Genomic DNA, 13,610 nt, shown 5'->3' on the forward strand with positions numbered 1-13,610 from the left:
CCTATAAATAAGCATGCATTGCAGCCACAATTGATTCATTCCATTCACAACACAACACACAACACAAACACACATCCATAGCCGTGCATATCCTTCCATTTCTGTGCAGTTTTTCTCCTCCATTGCAGCCACTATCCAACCACTTCCCATCCCTCCAAAACACTTCACATAATCCCCAAAGCTCACCTTAGACCTTGTGCTACAACAACGAGGAAGAGAAGAGTGCCTAAACGTTCATACAATTCAAGTTTGAGTTGTTGGAATGTTTAGGTGTTTCTTTGATTTCAATGTTTAAATTCAATTCTCTTTGTTTTGTAATGGAAGAGAAGAGTGCCTAAACGTTCATACAATTCAAGTTTGAGTTGTTGGAATGTTTAGGTGTTTCTTTGATTTCAAAGTTATGAGGAACTAAACCCCCTTTAGCTAGGGGGTGATTCGAAACTATGTTTATATTTGCAATATGAATTGATTAACTTTCGTTGGAATTTCATAAGTTGTGGATTCAATTTGTTTAAACCGTTTGATTGATAACTTATTTATGTACGTTTATTAAGAATGCGCGCTTAATTTTCATGCATAAATATGACGCTAGAATATAAGTGAGTTTCACCTAATCGTTACGAACTTATATTCACAAGTAGTGAAGGTTGCTTATAAACAATCGCGTTAAACGAATTCTTGGCATAAGTTTCATGCGTATTCCATAGTAACGAATGCCTCGTCAACACTTATAGTTTTCATAATGCTTAATGATCTTTGATTGTATCTTTATTGTGCTTTTCACGTAAAGGACTTTTGGAGAATGTTGTGAATTGCGTTGCTCAAACCCATCCAATTCATTAACTTAAAGGAGAACTTGACGGTTAATTTAAACGGACCTAATTAACCTAGGGTGTTGAGTTTCATAATTTATCAAAAGACCAACTGAGAATCAATCTTGTATGCAAGTGTAACATGTGTGGAGAAGAACCCCTTAGCTATTCCATCATCCATATTTTCATCACATTCATCTTTACTATCTGTTTTAAATTATAATCTGTCCATTTAATTTAATCTCGTCCAAACCACAATTCCCCCCATATTTTGTTAAGTCTTATTCATTTGATTTGTTTTAAGTATTTTACGTTTGTTTAGTTTTGCATTCTTTGAGTTTAGTTTAAGTGTTTTAAACTTTATATTACGTTGTTAAGTTTTGCATACTTTGAGTCTAGTATAGTGTTTTATATTATGTTTTTACGTTTTTGAGTCAGTTTCCAAGTGATTTGCAATCCCTCCTAATCCCCGGTCCAGAACGATCCCTACTTATACTTATACTACAATTGTCAAAAAGAGGGTTTAATTTGTGTGCGTATAAATCTTGCATCAACAAGTAGTAAAGGTTGCTTGTCACAATCATGTTAAGTTGAATTCCTGGCATGAGTATCATGATGTTATAGTTATGAATGTCTTGTCAATGCTTATGATTTTCGCAAAGCTTAATGATCTTTGCTTGTGTCTCTACTATGCAGTTCATGTAGGGAACTTGGGAAGAATAATTTGGTTGCCGATGCATTGTCCATCCAATTCAATGACTTAAGGAAAATTTGAGGGTTAATTAATGATGTCACGGTTAATCTGGGGTGTTGTGGTTCATGGTTTATTGTAAAAACAATTGGAAATCAATTTGTATGCAAGTATGTCATGTGTGGAGAAGGACCCTCTAGCTAGCTTATCACCCATCCATTCACCCAATTTTGTGTCAAACTTTGTTTAAGTCTTTAAGTTACTTGTTTTTACTTTAAATTCATCAAAAACCCAGCCCCCTTTACTTTGTTGTGTCAAATTCGTTAGAATCTGTCCTATTATGTGTTTTTAAGTGTTTTGAGTCAAAACCAATTCAATTTTCGTCCAAAGTAAGTCTTAGAGTTTGTTTTGTGTCTATTTGATTGTTTTGTGCTGTTTTAAGTCTTTTTAGTTTGTTTTGAGTCATATAAGTCTAGTTAAGAGTCTTTGAGTTTATTTAAGTGTTTTTAAGCCTAGTTTTGTATCTTTGACTCAGTTTTTAGTAGATTAGCAATCCTTCCTAATCCCCGTCCTAGAACGATCCCTAGTTACATCTTTACTACAATTGTCAACAAGAGGGTTTAATTTGAGTGCTATCTTTTATCACATCAAATTTTTGGCACCGTTGCCGGTTGCTAATCCCCTGTTGTTTCTTTTTCGTGTGTTTTTTTTTAGTTACTGACCTTGTTTTCTTTTCTTGTTTTTAGGTACTAGTTTTTTACTCGAAGCTCTTAACTGTTCGTGCAAATATGTTGGACTTTGATGACGATTTTGAGCGGACTTTGAGAAGGAAGAGGAAGGAGCCAGAACTTAATCCCCCTAGTTCTAGCTTATAAACTTGTATCAACGTTCGTTTCAAGATCAAGTCATCTAGACCCTTGAAGCAACGAAATCCCGCATCAAACACTACCCTTGGCCACACCCTTGAGGTGAAGACCATCCACGCGTTGTTTTCAAGCTCAAAACTTGAAGCAATCGTTCAATTGTTCGTCCGAGATTAAGTCATCACGACCCTTGGATCAACAATCACGCATTTACAACAAATTTGAAGGCTGAGTCATAGGAAAATTGTAAACAAAGATTGTAACCTACAAATTCAAATCAATGCAAATCTACTTTGTACACGTGTTCTTATTTCATTCGCTATAGAATTTTTGTGTTTACAACTTCATCGGGAAACCCTTATGGTCTGGTTCACATTCCTTCTTCCTTGAAACCGTTCTAATTATGACAGTCAAATGGTAAAAGTTCGTTAATAATAAGTGGAAATAAATAAGTCCCCTATAAAGGGACACACATTGCCTTAACTTTTTGAGATTTGATTGATATGTAATTTTTGATTGATAACATAATCAATTTATAATAAATATGAATTATCAATGTTTAGTTTTAATGATTTCAGCCCTCGAAAATTCATAAAGTTGTGATAGCCAAGAAAGTTACATTACGTCACCGTGCAGTATATGAAAAAGTGCATGGGTGATTGGTATGCACAACAATTGACTTTTGCATATTCTGATTCTCTAATATTAATCATCTTTTTGTTTGGAATCTTCCTCGTGTCATCAGCGCTTATCCTGTACCCAGCCATGCCCTCTATTTCAACCCAGCTATCAGCTAGTTTGTCATTATTTACGATTTCTTTCTCACTCTCACTCAAACTCTAAAACACAGAATCCATGGAAGGTTGGAGATTCCTGTGTTTTTTCTCCCTTTCCCTCTGCATAGGCCTAGTCCTTCTCTTCACTTGGTCCCACCTCCCTTACGCGCCCTTTGTACGTCTCCGACCTCCTCGATTGCACAACAAACTCCGCCTGGTGCTCCTCCAAAAATCGCATTTAATCCAAACCCCTTATCCCAACACGCCACCTCAAAGACCATAGCTCCGACACCCCCATTAGCCTTTCGACCCCCTCACCATCCAAGAACTCAACGCCATCCGCACCATCCTCAACTCCCACGCGCTCTTCACCTCCACCTCCCGACAAGTCTCTTGTCCTCGGATGGAAGCACGTCGACCCTTTCTTCCCCAGAAATGCCTTTATCGTCGCACGTGCCGACAATAAGTCGTTTGTGCTAACCATCGACCTAACCACGTTCGAGGTGACTGTTCACGAGATTGGCTCCCACTACGGTTACCCGATGATGACGCTGAAGGAGCTGATCGCTGCCATGTTCAGCCCCTTTAAGAACGCTGATTTCAACCATACGATCGTCAAGCGCATGGTCGATTTGGCAGACCTGGGGTGTCTCCCTCTTTCCACGGGGTGGTACGGCGCGGCCGACGAGAACATGAGGTTAATTAAGGTGCAGTGCTACTCCACCAAGGATACTGTGAACTTCTACATGCGTCCAATTGAAGGGTTAATTGTTCTCGTTGACTTGGACACCAAACAAGTGGTGGAGATTTTAGATAAGGGCAGGAGCATCCCCATACCAAAGGCCGCCAATACAGATTATAGGTACTCAGCCCAAAGGCCTAATGAAGTGAAAAAGCTGATCAAGCCCATATCTATAGAACAGCCGGATGGGCCGAGTTTTACGGTAGAAAATGATCATTTGGTCAAATAGGCAAATTTGGAATTTCACTTGAAGCCTGACGCCAGGGCGGGCATCATCGTATCTCGGGCCAAAGTCTGGGACCTGAACACCAGGGAGTTGAGGGATGTGATGTACAAAGGGTTTACATCAGAGTTGTTTGTGCTTTACATGGACCCCACCGATGAGTGGTACTTTAAGAACCTAATACGGGTTCGGGTTACAGGCAATGCCTCTGGAGCCGCTTAACCATTGTCCACATAACGCCTACTATATGGAGTGTGTTTGCGGTAGCTGATGGAAAACCATACGTCCGATCAAACATGGTTTGCATATTCGAAAGCTATATGAGCGATATCGGGTGGCGGCACACAGAGTGTCCGATAACGGGCATGGAGGCAAAGAACTTAATGTTACATGTATCGTATTTATTAGTTTTATGTTACATTATTAATATTTTGAATAGAAGTAAGACTCATCTATACATGCACTTTCATTTCTATTAAACAAAATATTTAGTATATTATGATGTTTTTAGCAAGTGTATCAGTTTTATGCAAGTAAATAGCATTGGCGATGATAATATATAATTAGTACAAAAATAATGCGTTGTGACAGGTTAGGGAAGTGAGGCCAAAGGTGACATTGGTAGTTAGAATGGCAGCATCAGTTGCTAACTATGATTATATCGTCGACTGGGTAAGGTTAGTGGTGATTACTTCTCCTATAATTACAATCATTTTTGCATTTTATGTTTCCTTTTGAGTTTGATTAAAATCCTGATATATATATATATATGTTCTCTTAGAGTGTAATTAGGATTAATAGTGCATGGCGTATCATCTGATTGATTGTGGTTGTTTCTACTTTATGAGTCTCACAAACATGAATATCTCTGATTGTGGTCGTTTATTTATGAGTCTTACAAGCTTGAATAACTAGAATTGGCAGAGGGACTAATCCTGTCATTTATTGTATTTTTATGGAAATTCACCATAATATTTTGTATTTTAAGATTGTTAATACTACATATAATACGTGTGTGCAACGAACATATAGGTTGGACTTAGTGGCATTTTGATGGTGAAAGGCACCTCCTATGAGAACATGAACCAAGTCTCATCTCGCCAAGAGAATCTCTATGGCACCCTCTTGTCGGAGAACGTTATTGGCGTTATTCACGATCATTACGTCACAATTCATCTTGATATGGACGTGGACGGCTCAGATGACTCCTTTATGAAGGTGAATCTCCAAAGGCAGTCTAACTCCCCAACTGAATCACCAAGGAAAAGCTACTTGAAAGCTACTAAAACCGTTGCCAAAACTGAGAAAGATGCACAGACTAAGCTCTAACTCTACGACCCGTCCGACTTCCACATGATCAACCCGTCGAAAAAGACACGGGTTGGAAACCCTGTAGGGTACAAGTTGGTTCCCGGTGGCACTGCTGCTAGCTTGCTTGATCTTGACGACCCTCCCCAAAAGAGAGGTGCTTTTACAAATAATCAAATTTGGGTTACCCCATACAATAGGAGTGAACAATGGGCTGGTGGGTTGTTTGTAGACCAAAGCATGGGCGAAGATACTCTTGCCGTGTGGTCTAACAGGTACGTACATACTACTGTTAGGTCATTTATTTGCATTGACTTTACTGATCACATGTACACAATGCTGATACAATTTGATTCATTTTGATATTGTAGGGACCGACCAATCGAGAACAAGGACATTGTGGTTTGGTACACATTAGGGTTTCATCACATACCCTGTCAAGAAGACTTCCCTATAATGCCAACTGTGTCATCTAGCTTTGATATCAAACCTGTCAATTTCTTTGAGAGTAACCCCATACTTCGGACTCCGCCTAACATTGCCACAGATCTACCCGTTTGCACGGTTGCTGCTTCAGCTTAATTAAGGTAGAGCGCATTCCACATGAAATCCGTTGCTTTAACCTGTCAATTTCTTTGACAGTAACCCCATACTTCGGACTCCGCCTAACATTGCCACAGATCTACCCGTTTGCACGGCTGCTGCTTCAGCTTAATTAAGGTAGAGCGCATTCCACATGAAATCCGTTGCTTTAACCTCAAAGATGTATTTATGATGAGTTGCTTGTAGAAAGTTTCCTCCATATGTGCCTACTTTGGGGTTTTCTATGAAATTAGCTTTGATGTATATAAGTATGTAACAACTTACAAGTCATACAAAAGCGACGTGACCCGAAAATAAAAGAAATTAGTGGAATGATCTTGCATTGTATATGTATTGTTCAATTCCAGTATGTAATTTGTGATGTTGGTGGTGGAACATATGCCTAAAAGTTTATCCATTTGATTAGCTTTAGCTTGTGTGACAATGAACTCGTGAAATCTGATGACTTGGAGATTTCTAAAAGCACTTTAATTACACTAATTATAGTTCGTCAAAGATTCCTGAAAACGAAACAAATATGTATAATCCATTACATTTTGTCATTGTTGTTGCGTAACTGAGAAGTATGCCGCCTTTGGGTGGCGACGTGGTGGAATAAAATGGACAGACCGCTGTTTCGGCAGGTTAACATGGTGGTGATGACCTAGGGTTGTCTAAATGGTACCATCATTTCTATGTATGCCTACCTCCATACTTGATTTTTCTAGTGGTATCATATACCTACTCGGACAAGGTCTCAAGTTCTGAATTTCCAAATATATCTCGAGTTTCATATTTTCTAATAATGCGATCGATTTGTCAGAAATTCAAAGAGACAGATCATTTGATCCACTCCTAACCACACTAATATTGTGGTGTTGAATTTTATCACAAAATGTCTCAATGTTATTAAGAGTGGAACCATAAACTTGTATATCGTATTTTATTTTCTTAATTCTCTAGGAACTTATATTCAACATTGATATGCCTATATATACACAAAATATATTATAAAGTAGTACGTGATCGACTAAGATATACCAACATCACTGTTGCAAGAAAATTCTTCTGTAAGAGTAGAGCTCCAATCCTTTTTATGTGATAAGACTTTTGTAGAATTCATAGACTTTTATTGAAATCCACACACTTTTTCTTGATAGACTCCTATATACTTTTGAGAGTTTAATGCTCGACTTTTTTTAGAGTTCAAGAGAATTTAACAAACTTTGTAATAATTATACCTCTTTTTTGGTTAAGAAACCAATTAGGAGTAAGTAATGTTACACTTATGTAATTTACTTTTTCCTAATATTAACAAAATTGTTAGACATATGAAAGAATCCTTAACCCATAAACATTATATCTTTTTATTCCAAATTCTTGTAAATTGTGTGTTTCTAATGTCGTGCTAGAGTGGTTGAGTGGGGGTGGAGTGGGGGTGGAGTGGGGATGGGGTGGGGGTGGTGGTGGTGGTGGTAATGGGCGTATAAGAGGGAAGTAAAGGTGGCGATCATGATGATGGCAGTGTCAATAGTCATAGGTGGGGGTGGCGACGATAAAGTGATCGCAGAAGGTTATGATGATGGTGGTTGTGACAATGTAGTGGTAGTAGAGGTGGTGGAAGGAGTGGTGGTGGCGCGGCAAGTTAACATGGCATTATTTCAAGTGGCGATCATGTTGGTTGTATCGGTGGAGGCATAAATATGGTTCTAGGATCTTGTGACACCGTGATGATTGTATGGCAAGGTGCTAGTAGAAGAAATGAGATGATTGTGACGGTAGCGGCATCAATGGTGACGACATGGTGTTGAGGAAGTGGAGATATCTGATTCTTATTGCATCATGGCTGGTGATGGAGTAATCATTAGAAGTAATAAAACAAAATCCATCAAAATTTTAGGAGGAGAGGTTGGATTTATTATGACAACAACTATACCATAAAACACATCAAAGTCTCTAAAAGTCCATGACTTTTTTAAAATGAAAAACTAACGAAAAGTCCAAAAAACTTTAGTTTTAATGAAAAGTGACAAATAAAGGTGTAGTGAATAGTACTAGGGAAATGTAAAAATGTGGTTTTTTCTTAAAGGTGAACAGTACCGAAAGTGTTTCGTTAAAATTTCCTTTTTAAAATCAATGAAATATTGAATAAATCTAAACTTTTGTAGGCCAGTAAAAAAGTCACAATATAATACTACAAGAGTTTTGTAGACTTTAAAAGTCATAAAAAGTCTTTATTCAATACAGGGTGACTTGTATTAGTCTCCAACAAAACCAGGATTGAATACACTTGAATTTAAAGCCTAGTTTGGCACATCGTATTAAGCATTGGATAGGATTAATAATATGGTAGCCATTGTTTGGTGCACTCGCATACTAAATAAGCACCCGCTTAATTATAGCATCCATCAATTTACTTCGGCTGACATTGGACAATTAATACAACCCAAAAGCTTGGTATTATTAATCGCTTCCTGTTCTATCACATTTCAGCCGTCAACATCAAAGCACAATGATGTGGACGAAGAGGTAGTTGAGATCAAGAAGCCCGATTGATTGTCAACAACAAGAAGCTTAGCAACTCAATCATCTTCCGCCGCCAACAACGTTGGATCCAACTCCGACGGTTCTGGTTAACTCAGACAATGCCACGAATTGATTTCTTTTCTTCATCAATTTGGATCTTCAATTTAATCAGTAGTTGTTTTGGTTGGTGAATCGATGTGGGTTTGGGTGATTGAAGAAATGAGGAAGTGGGTTCGCATGGGAGGGTGGAATTTGAAGCGTGGGTAAGATGGTGAAGAAAGGAAGACACGTTGGAATAGACCTGGGTTTTTCACCTTCCCTTTTTTCTAATTTTTTTTTAATTTTGTCTTAATGATATTTAATTACTTTTTTTTTTCCTTCTGTTTTTCTCCCTTTTTTCATTTTGACAACAATTATTATGTGATTTTAAAAAAATAATAATTATAGTCCAACATATTATCCGATGGACAAATTAATCCGACATAACACCAAACGCCCGACTAATTTAGTCAATACTAGACTATTTGTCCTATCCGATTGAAATAGTCTGTACAGTTCGAGTTGCCACACGAGGTCTAAGAGTCATATACAATACACTCCCTTAAACTTAAAGCTCCCATTTCTTTTTTCTAGTTATTGATATCATCAAAGATACTAATCTCATTGGTATCATTTGAGTAGAAATAAATTAAGCATGTTTTGCCACTTAGTACAACGTTCTAGTGGTATTCCTCTTCACTTATTAATGAGAGGTCTTAGATTCGATTTTCGTCAAAGATAAATTTGAATCACATTATTACTAGTCCATTGTGAAGATAATATCGTTTGTTCAAAAATAAAATAATGCCGCCCATTGATTAACAATATTTTTACCCTAATCATGCTACACCGATTTTTATATAAACCAATAAATAGATTCATTGAACAACATTCAAGTTACCTCCAAATCCTAATGTTAAACCTTTTTACTGAAACAATTTATTCAAAATCGTCTTAATAGAGGCATCGACTAATTCTATTTAAGAAGATTCTTGATATTCATTCCATGTGTAACTTAGCTTTTCCGAGTTTCATTGGGGATTAGTCCTACCCTTCGGACTTGAGCAATTTGAAATATCATTTTTCATCATATTAACAGAGAAGATAAATAAAAAAAGTCAAATCCGGAAATGCTTGAGAAAAGAAAATCGTAGAAAGAGGAACATAAGCTTGAGGTTTTCAAAACAAATGCTCTTATACCTAGAAATTTCTAGGAACAAAAGTTTGGTATAAATTCATAATTGATATACCAATATCTCACAAGAGAACATTATCGTAAACATGCAACTTTCCAGAAATATTTTTGGGCTTAAGTAGGTATTAATTATTACAAGTGAAGTATTTTAAGGAATTTGATAGCAGCATTGTTCTACTCATAGAGTGCTGCATCTGATAACCTTGGAGTTAGGATGGCAACCAAAGGAAGCTTCTTCTTCAACACAATCCCAAACTTCTCAGAAAGATCCAACTTCTCTCCCTTTGGCAATTTCCAATCGAAAGAATGCAAAAGTGTATCAAGTGAATGCATCACCATGCTCTCAGCCATTGGAATCCCAACACATATTCTTCTGCTTGAACCAAATGGAAATTTGTTGAAGTCCTTCCCACTGTAGTCCCATTTGATGTCCAAGAACCTCTCCGGATTGAACTCCAACGGGTTTTCCCAAATTGAAGGGTCTCTGAGTATGGCCCAAACATTGATGAAAATCTGAGATCCTTTCAGAATGGTGTAGCCTCCCACAATGCATGTTTCACTTGGGCAATGAGAGACTAACAAAGGCAGGGCTGGGTGCAAGCGCAAAGTTTCTTTCATCACAAATTGTAAGTATGGCAATTTGTCGATGTGGGATTCTTCTACAATGTTGTGTTTTCCAACTACATCTTCTAAGTCTTGCTTGGCTTTTTCCATCATCTTTGGGTTGTTCAAGATTTCAGCCAATGCAAACTCAGTTGTGTTGGAGGAAGTGTCAGTCCCCCCCCCCCCTCCACCACCATATCCTGTCCACAAAAAGTTGTGTTACTGTACTAAATTGGCTCTCAGGAAACAAGGGAAAACAAATGCTCGTGTGGAAAGTAACTTCCATACATGTAGGGCTAAAAACTTGAAACTTGAAACCTAAAATCTAAGCGATTAGCTACCAATGTTAGGCTAAAAACTTAACGTAGACTGTAAAGCAATCAACCATGTCAATAGGTGAGATTAAATTTGAGATTTAGGTTGTCTTAATGCATAATATTTCGAGGGAAGACATAACCACATGCACACAGAAACATTGAATGAAAACTTACGAATTTGGTGGTTAAACTATTGGACAGTCTTGCCACTTAGTACTACAGTCTAGTGGTATTCATTTTCACTTGTAAGTGACAGGTCTTAGGTTCGATTCTCGCCAAAAGCGAATTTGAACCACATTATTGCTAGCCCATTGTGAGACTAAGCGCACTCATTTCCCTTTTAATATAGATAATATAGTTTGTTAAAAAAAAAAAAAAAAAACACTATTGGAAGGTCTTAAAATTCCCTTTTGCTTTTTGAACTCGGGTATACGGAACTCGAATTTATCCACAAACTTGTCATGTACAAACCTTTTTGAAAAGAAGAAATCATGATGTAGGACAAAATGAATGGATGAGATGAAAGATGAGTTTAGAAGGGACAGCGACATTGTAAATCCAAGCATGAAAATAGTGCAGACAACAAAACCATGGAGACTCTCATGGACCACATGCACTTAATTGGGTAGCCACAAACGTCCATTTAGAAAAGAATGATAGTGTTGGGTAGGCATAAACTTCCAATTAGAAAATGATTACCGAATTGGTTTTCTCTTTGTTTGCATATTTGTTTCATAGCTAAAAACCAAAAACTAAAAGTTATATTTTTTGAATTTTCAAACTTTACCTTTCAATTTTTAATTAAGTATTGTTGGTGCATTTTTTGTCTTTTTTTTTTTTTTTTTTTTTTTTTTTTTCAACAAATGATAGTATCTACAATGAAGGGGTGGGGGAGTAAGCTAATATTTACAATGTGCTAATGTAGTTCAATTTCGCTTTTGGCGAGAATTAAACTTAAAACTTCTCACTTAAAAATGAGAAGGAATATCACTAGACCGTAGTACTAAATAGCTTGTTGGTGCATTTTTAATAGGGTTTTTATCATAAATGGTGCCTGAAATTGATCCATCTCATCAACATGGTCCTTGAAATTGAAAATCAATCAATATTGTCCCTGAATATAGGTGTTGCAAATCAATATAGCCCTTCTGTTAGAATTCTGTCAAATAATCTGTTAGTGTGTTGATGTGGCACACATATGAATTCATATATCCAATTAAAATGAACCATGTGGATTAGAATTGGCATTCATGTCGTGTTTCTCATGTTCGTCTCGTTTTCATGTCATATTCGATAGCTTAACGGGTCGTGTCGTGTTGTGTAATACCCGTTAAAGTAAACGGGTAATATGACCCGACCCAAAATCAACCCGTTAATATTATTAGGTAATATGACCAGACCTATTACTCGTTAAGAAAAATATCTTTTAAATCAATAAAAATGAAAATTAAAAACATAATTTGACCCAAAAAAATGTAAAACATAATACTAAATTAGTATATACATACTAAATTTCAGAGTTGACCCCTTCATGAAAGTTGTAAAACTTTTCATTATGAGTGATCACATTTTTCACACTTCTACAATAATTATTATTAATTTTATTAATTTTGCACTCAAATAAAAAATAATGTTCATGAGATTTGGAGGGTTTTAAAAATCTAAACGACTATGTAACCATCGTCTAAGCGTTGAGGATGCAATTATGAACGTTTATTATGCTTTCACATCTTTAAAACTTATACATTAATGATTATGAATTTTGTTTATTTTAAACTCCCTTAAAAATACTATTCATGAGAATTTGTATGGTTTTAAAAATTCAAACGATCATATACCCATCCTTAAAGTGTAGAGGATGCAACTACGACTACGAGCGTTTGCATATTTTTTCATATTTTTCGTACATGTTAATTAATTATTATAATTTTTTTAATGTGTTGGGTATTTTTAAATTACTTGATATTTTATTTTTAATATGTTTTATGATTTTTAATCTCAATCTTTGCCTATATTATACTATAAAAATAAATAAATAAAACTTAAAATTTAAATTTTATATAGAATAATAATTAATAAACAATATATACATATTCATTATATCTATTGTATTTTATAGTAAGTTTTTTTTAGTAGTTTAAAAAATTAAAATCATCAAAATAACTTTTTTCTTATCGTGTCGAAATCGGTTACCCGCGTGTTACTTCTGTGTAAATCTGTTAAAGACCCATTATTAACGGGTTATTATCGTGTGACCCGATAATGACCCGATTAGTTATAGTGTTGACCCGAAATCCGTTATTTTTGTGTCGTTTACGTGTCGTGTTAACGGATCGTATAAAAAATTATCAGTTGTAATGTGGATTATGTTTTATTTTTTAAATAAAAATGAGTTTTTTTTTTTTTCCAAAGCTTTTTTTTAAAAAAAAAAAAAAAAAAACAAAAGGAACAGCAAGCCACAGCCACCCCAACTACTTATAGCTGCCGTTCCCATCCCTCCCCAACCCACTCAAAGCTGCCAAAGTCCCCCACAACGTGATGGCTTCTCTCTCCCTCTTTCACGCCTACCCCTTCTTTCTTTCTCCCCCCTCTCCGATCGAACCTCCCATCCGCGCACACCCATCTTCCCTTCCCTGGCGCCCCACATTCTTCCACGATCCCCCACTCGCAATTTCCAGTTTTGATTTTCAAGATTTTTTTTTTTTTTTTTTTTTTTTTTTTTGTTTAGACATCGCCAGTAATCCCATAGCTATAGAGATACCACAATTTTCTGTAATCTTCGTTATCTATGCATAACCTGGTCTGATAAGTCACAAAGACCAAAATCAATAAGATTCATAACAAAATGAGGTTAAAATTTTAATCACATGCTGACATCACCCCTCTTGTTCCATTGACCATGGTCAAAACCGGGAGAAGATGAGACCAAGTCT

At 36.4% G+C, this 13,610-nt stretch overlaps 2 pseudogenes across 1 annotated transcript; one reads left to right on the plus strand and one right to left on the minus strand.

Moving 5' to 3' along the window:
- The first annotated feature begins 3,206 nt into the window (after positions 1–3,206).
- On the plus strand, positions 3,207–6,345 carry LOC137709993 (amine oxidase [copper-containing] gamma 2-like; annotated as a pseudogene). The gene is made up of 4 exons (XR_015963629.1): positions 3,207–4,478; positions 4,699–4,791; positions 5,140–5,690; positions 5,787–6,345. The product of XR_015963629.1 is annotated as an amine oxidase [copper-containing] gamma 2-like (transcript).
- Positions 6,346–9,700: 3,355 nt separating this feature from the next.
- Positions 9,701–11,170, minus strand: LOC148696359 (cytochrome P450 76C1 pseudogene; annotated as a pseudogene).
- Between the last annotated feature and the right edge of the window lie 2,440 nt (positions 11,171–13,610).

Source organism: Pyrus communis, chromosome 6, assembly GCF_041283825.1.
Source record: "Pyrus communis isolate YQ-2024b chromosome 6, ASM4128382v1, whole genome shotgun sequence".
Lineage (NCBI taxonomy): Eukaryota > Viridiplantae > Streptophyta > Magnoliopsida > Rosales > Rosaceae > Pyrus > Pyrus communis.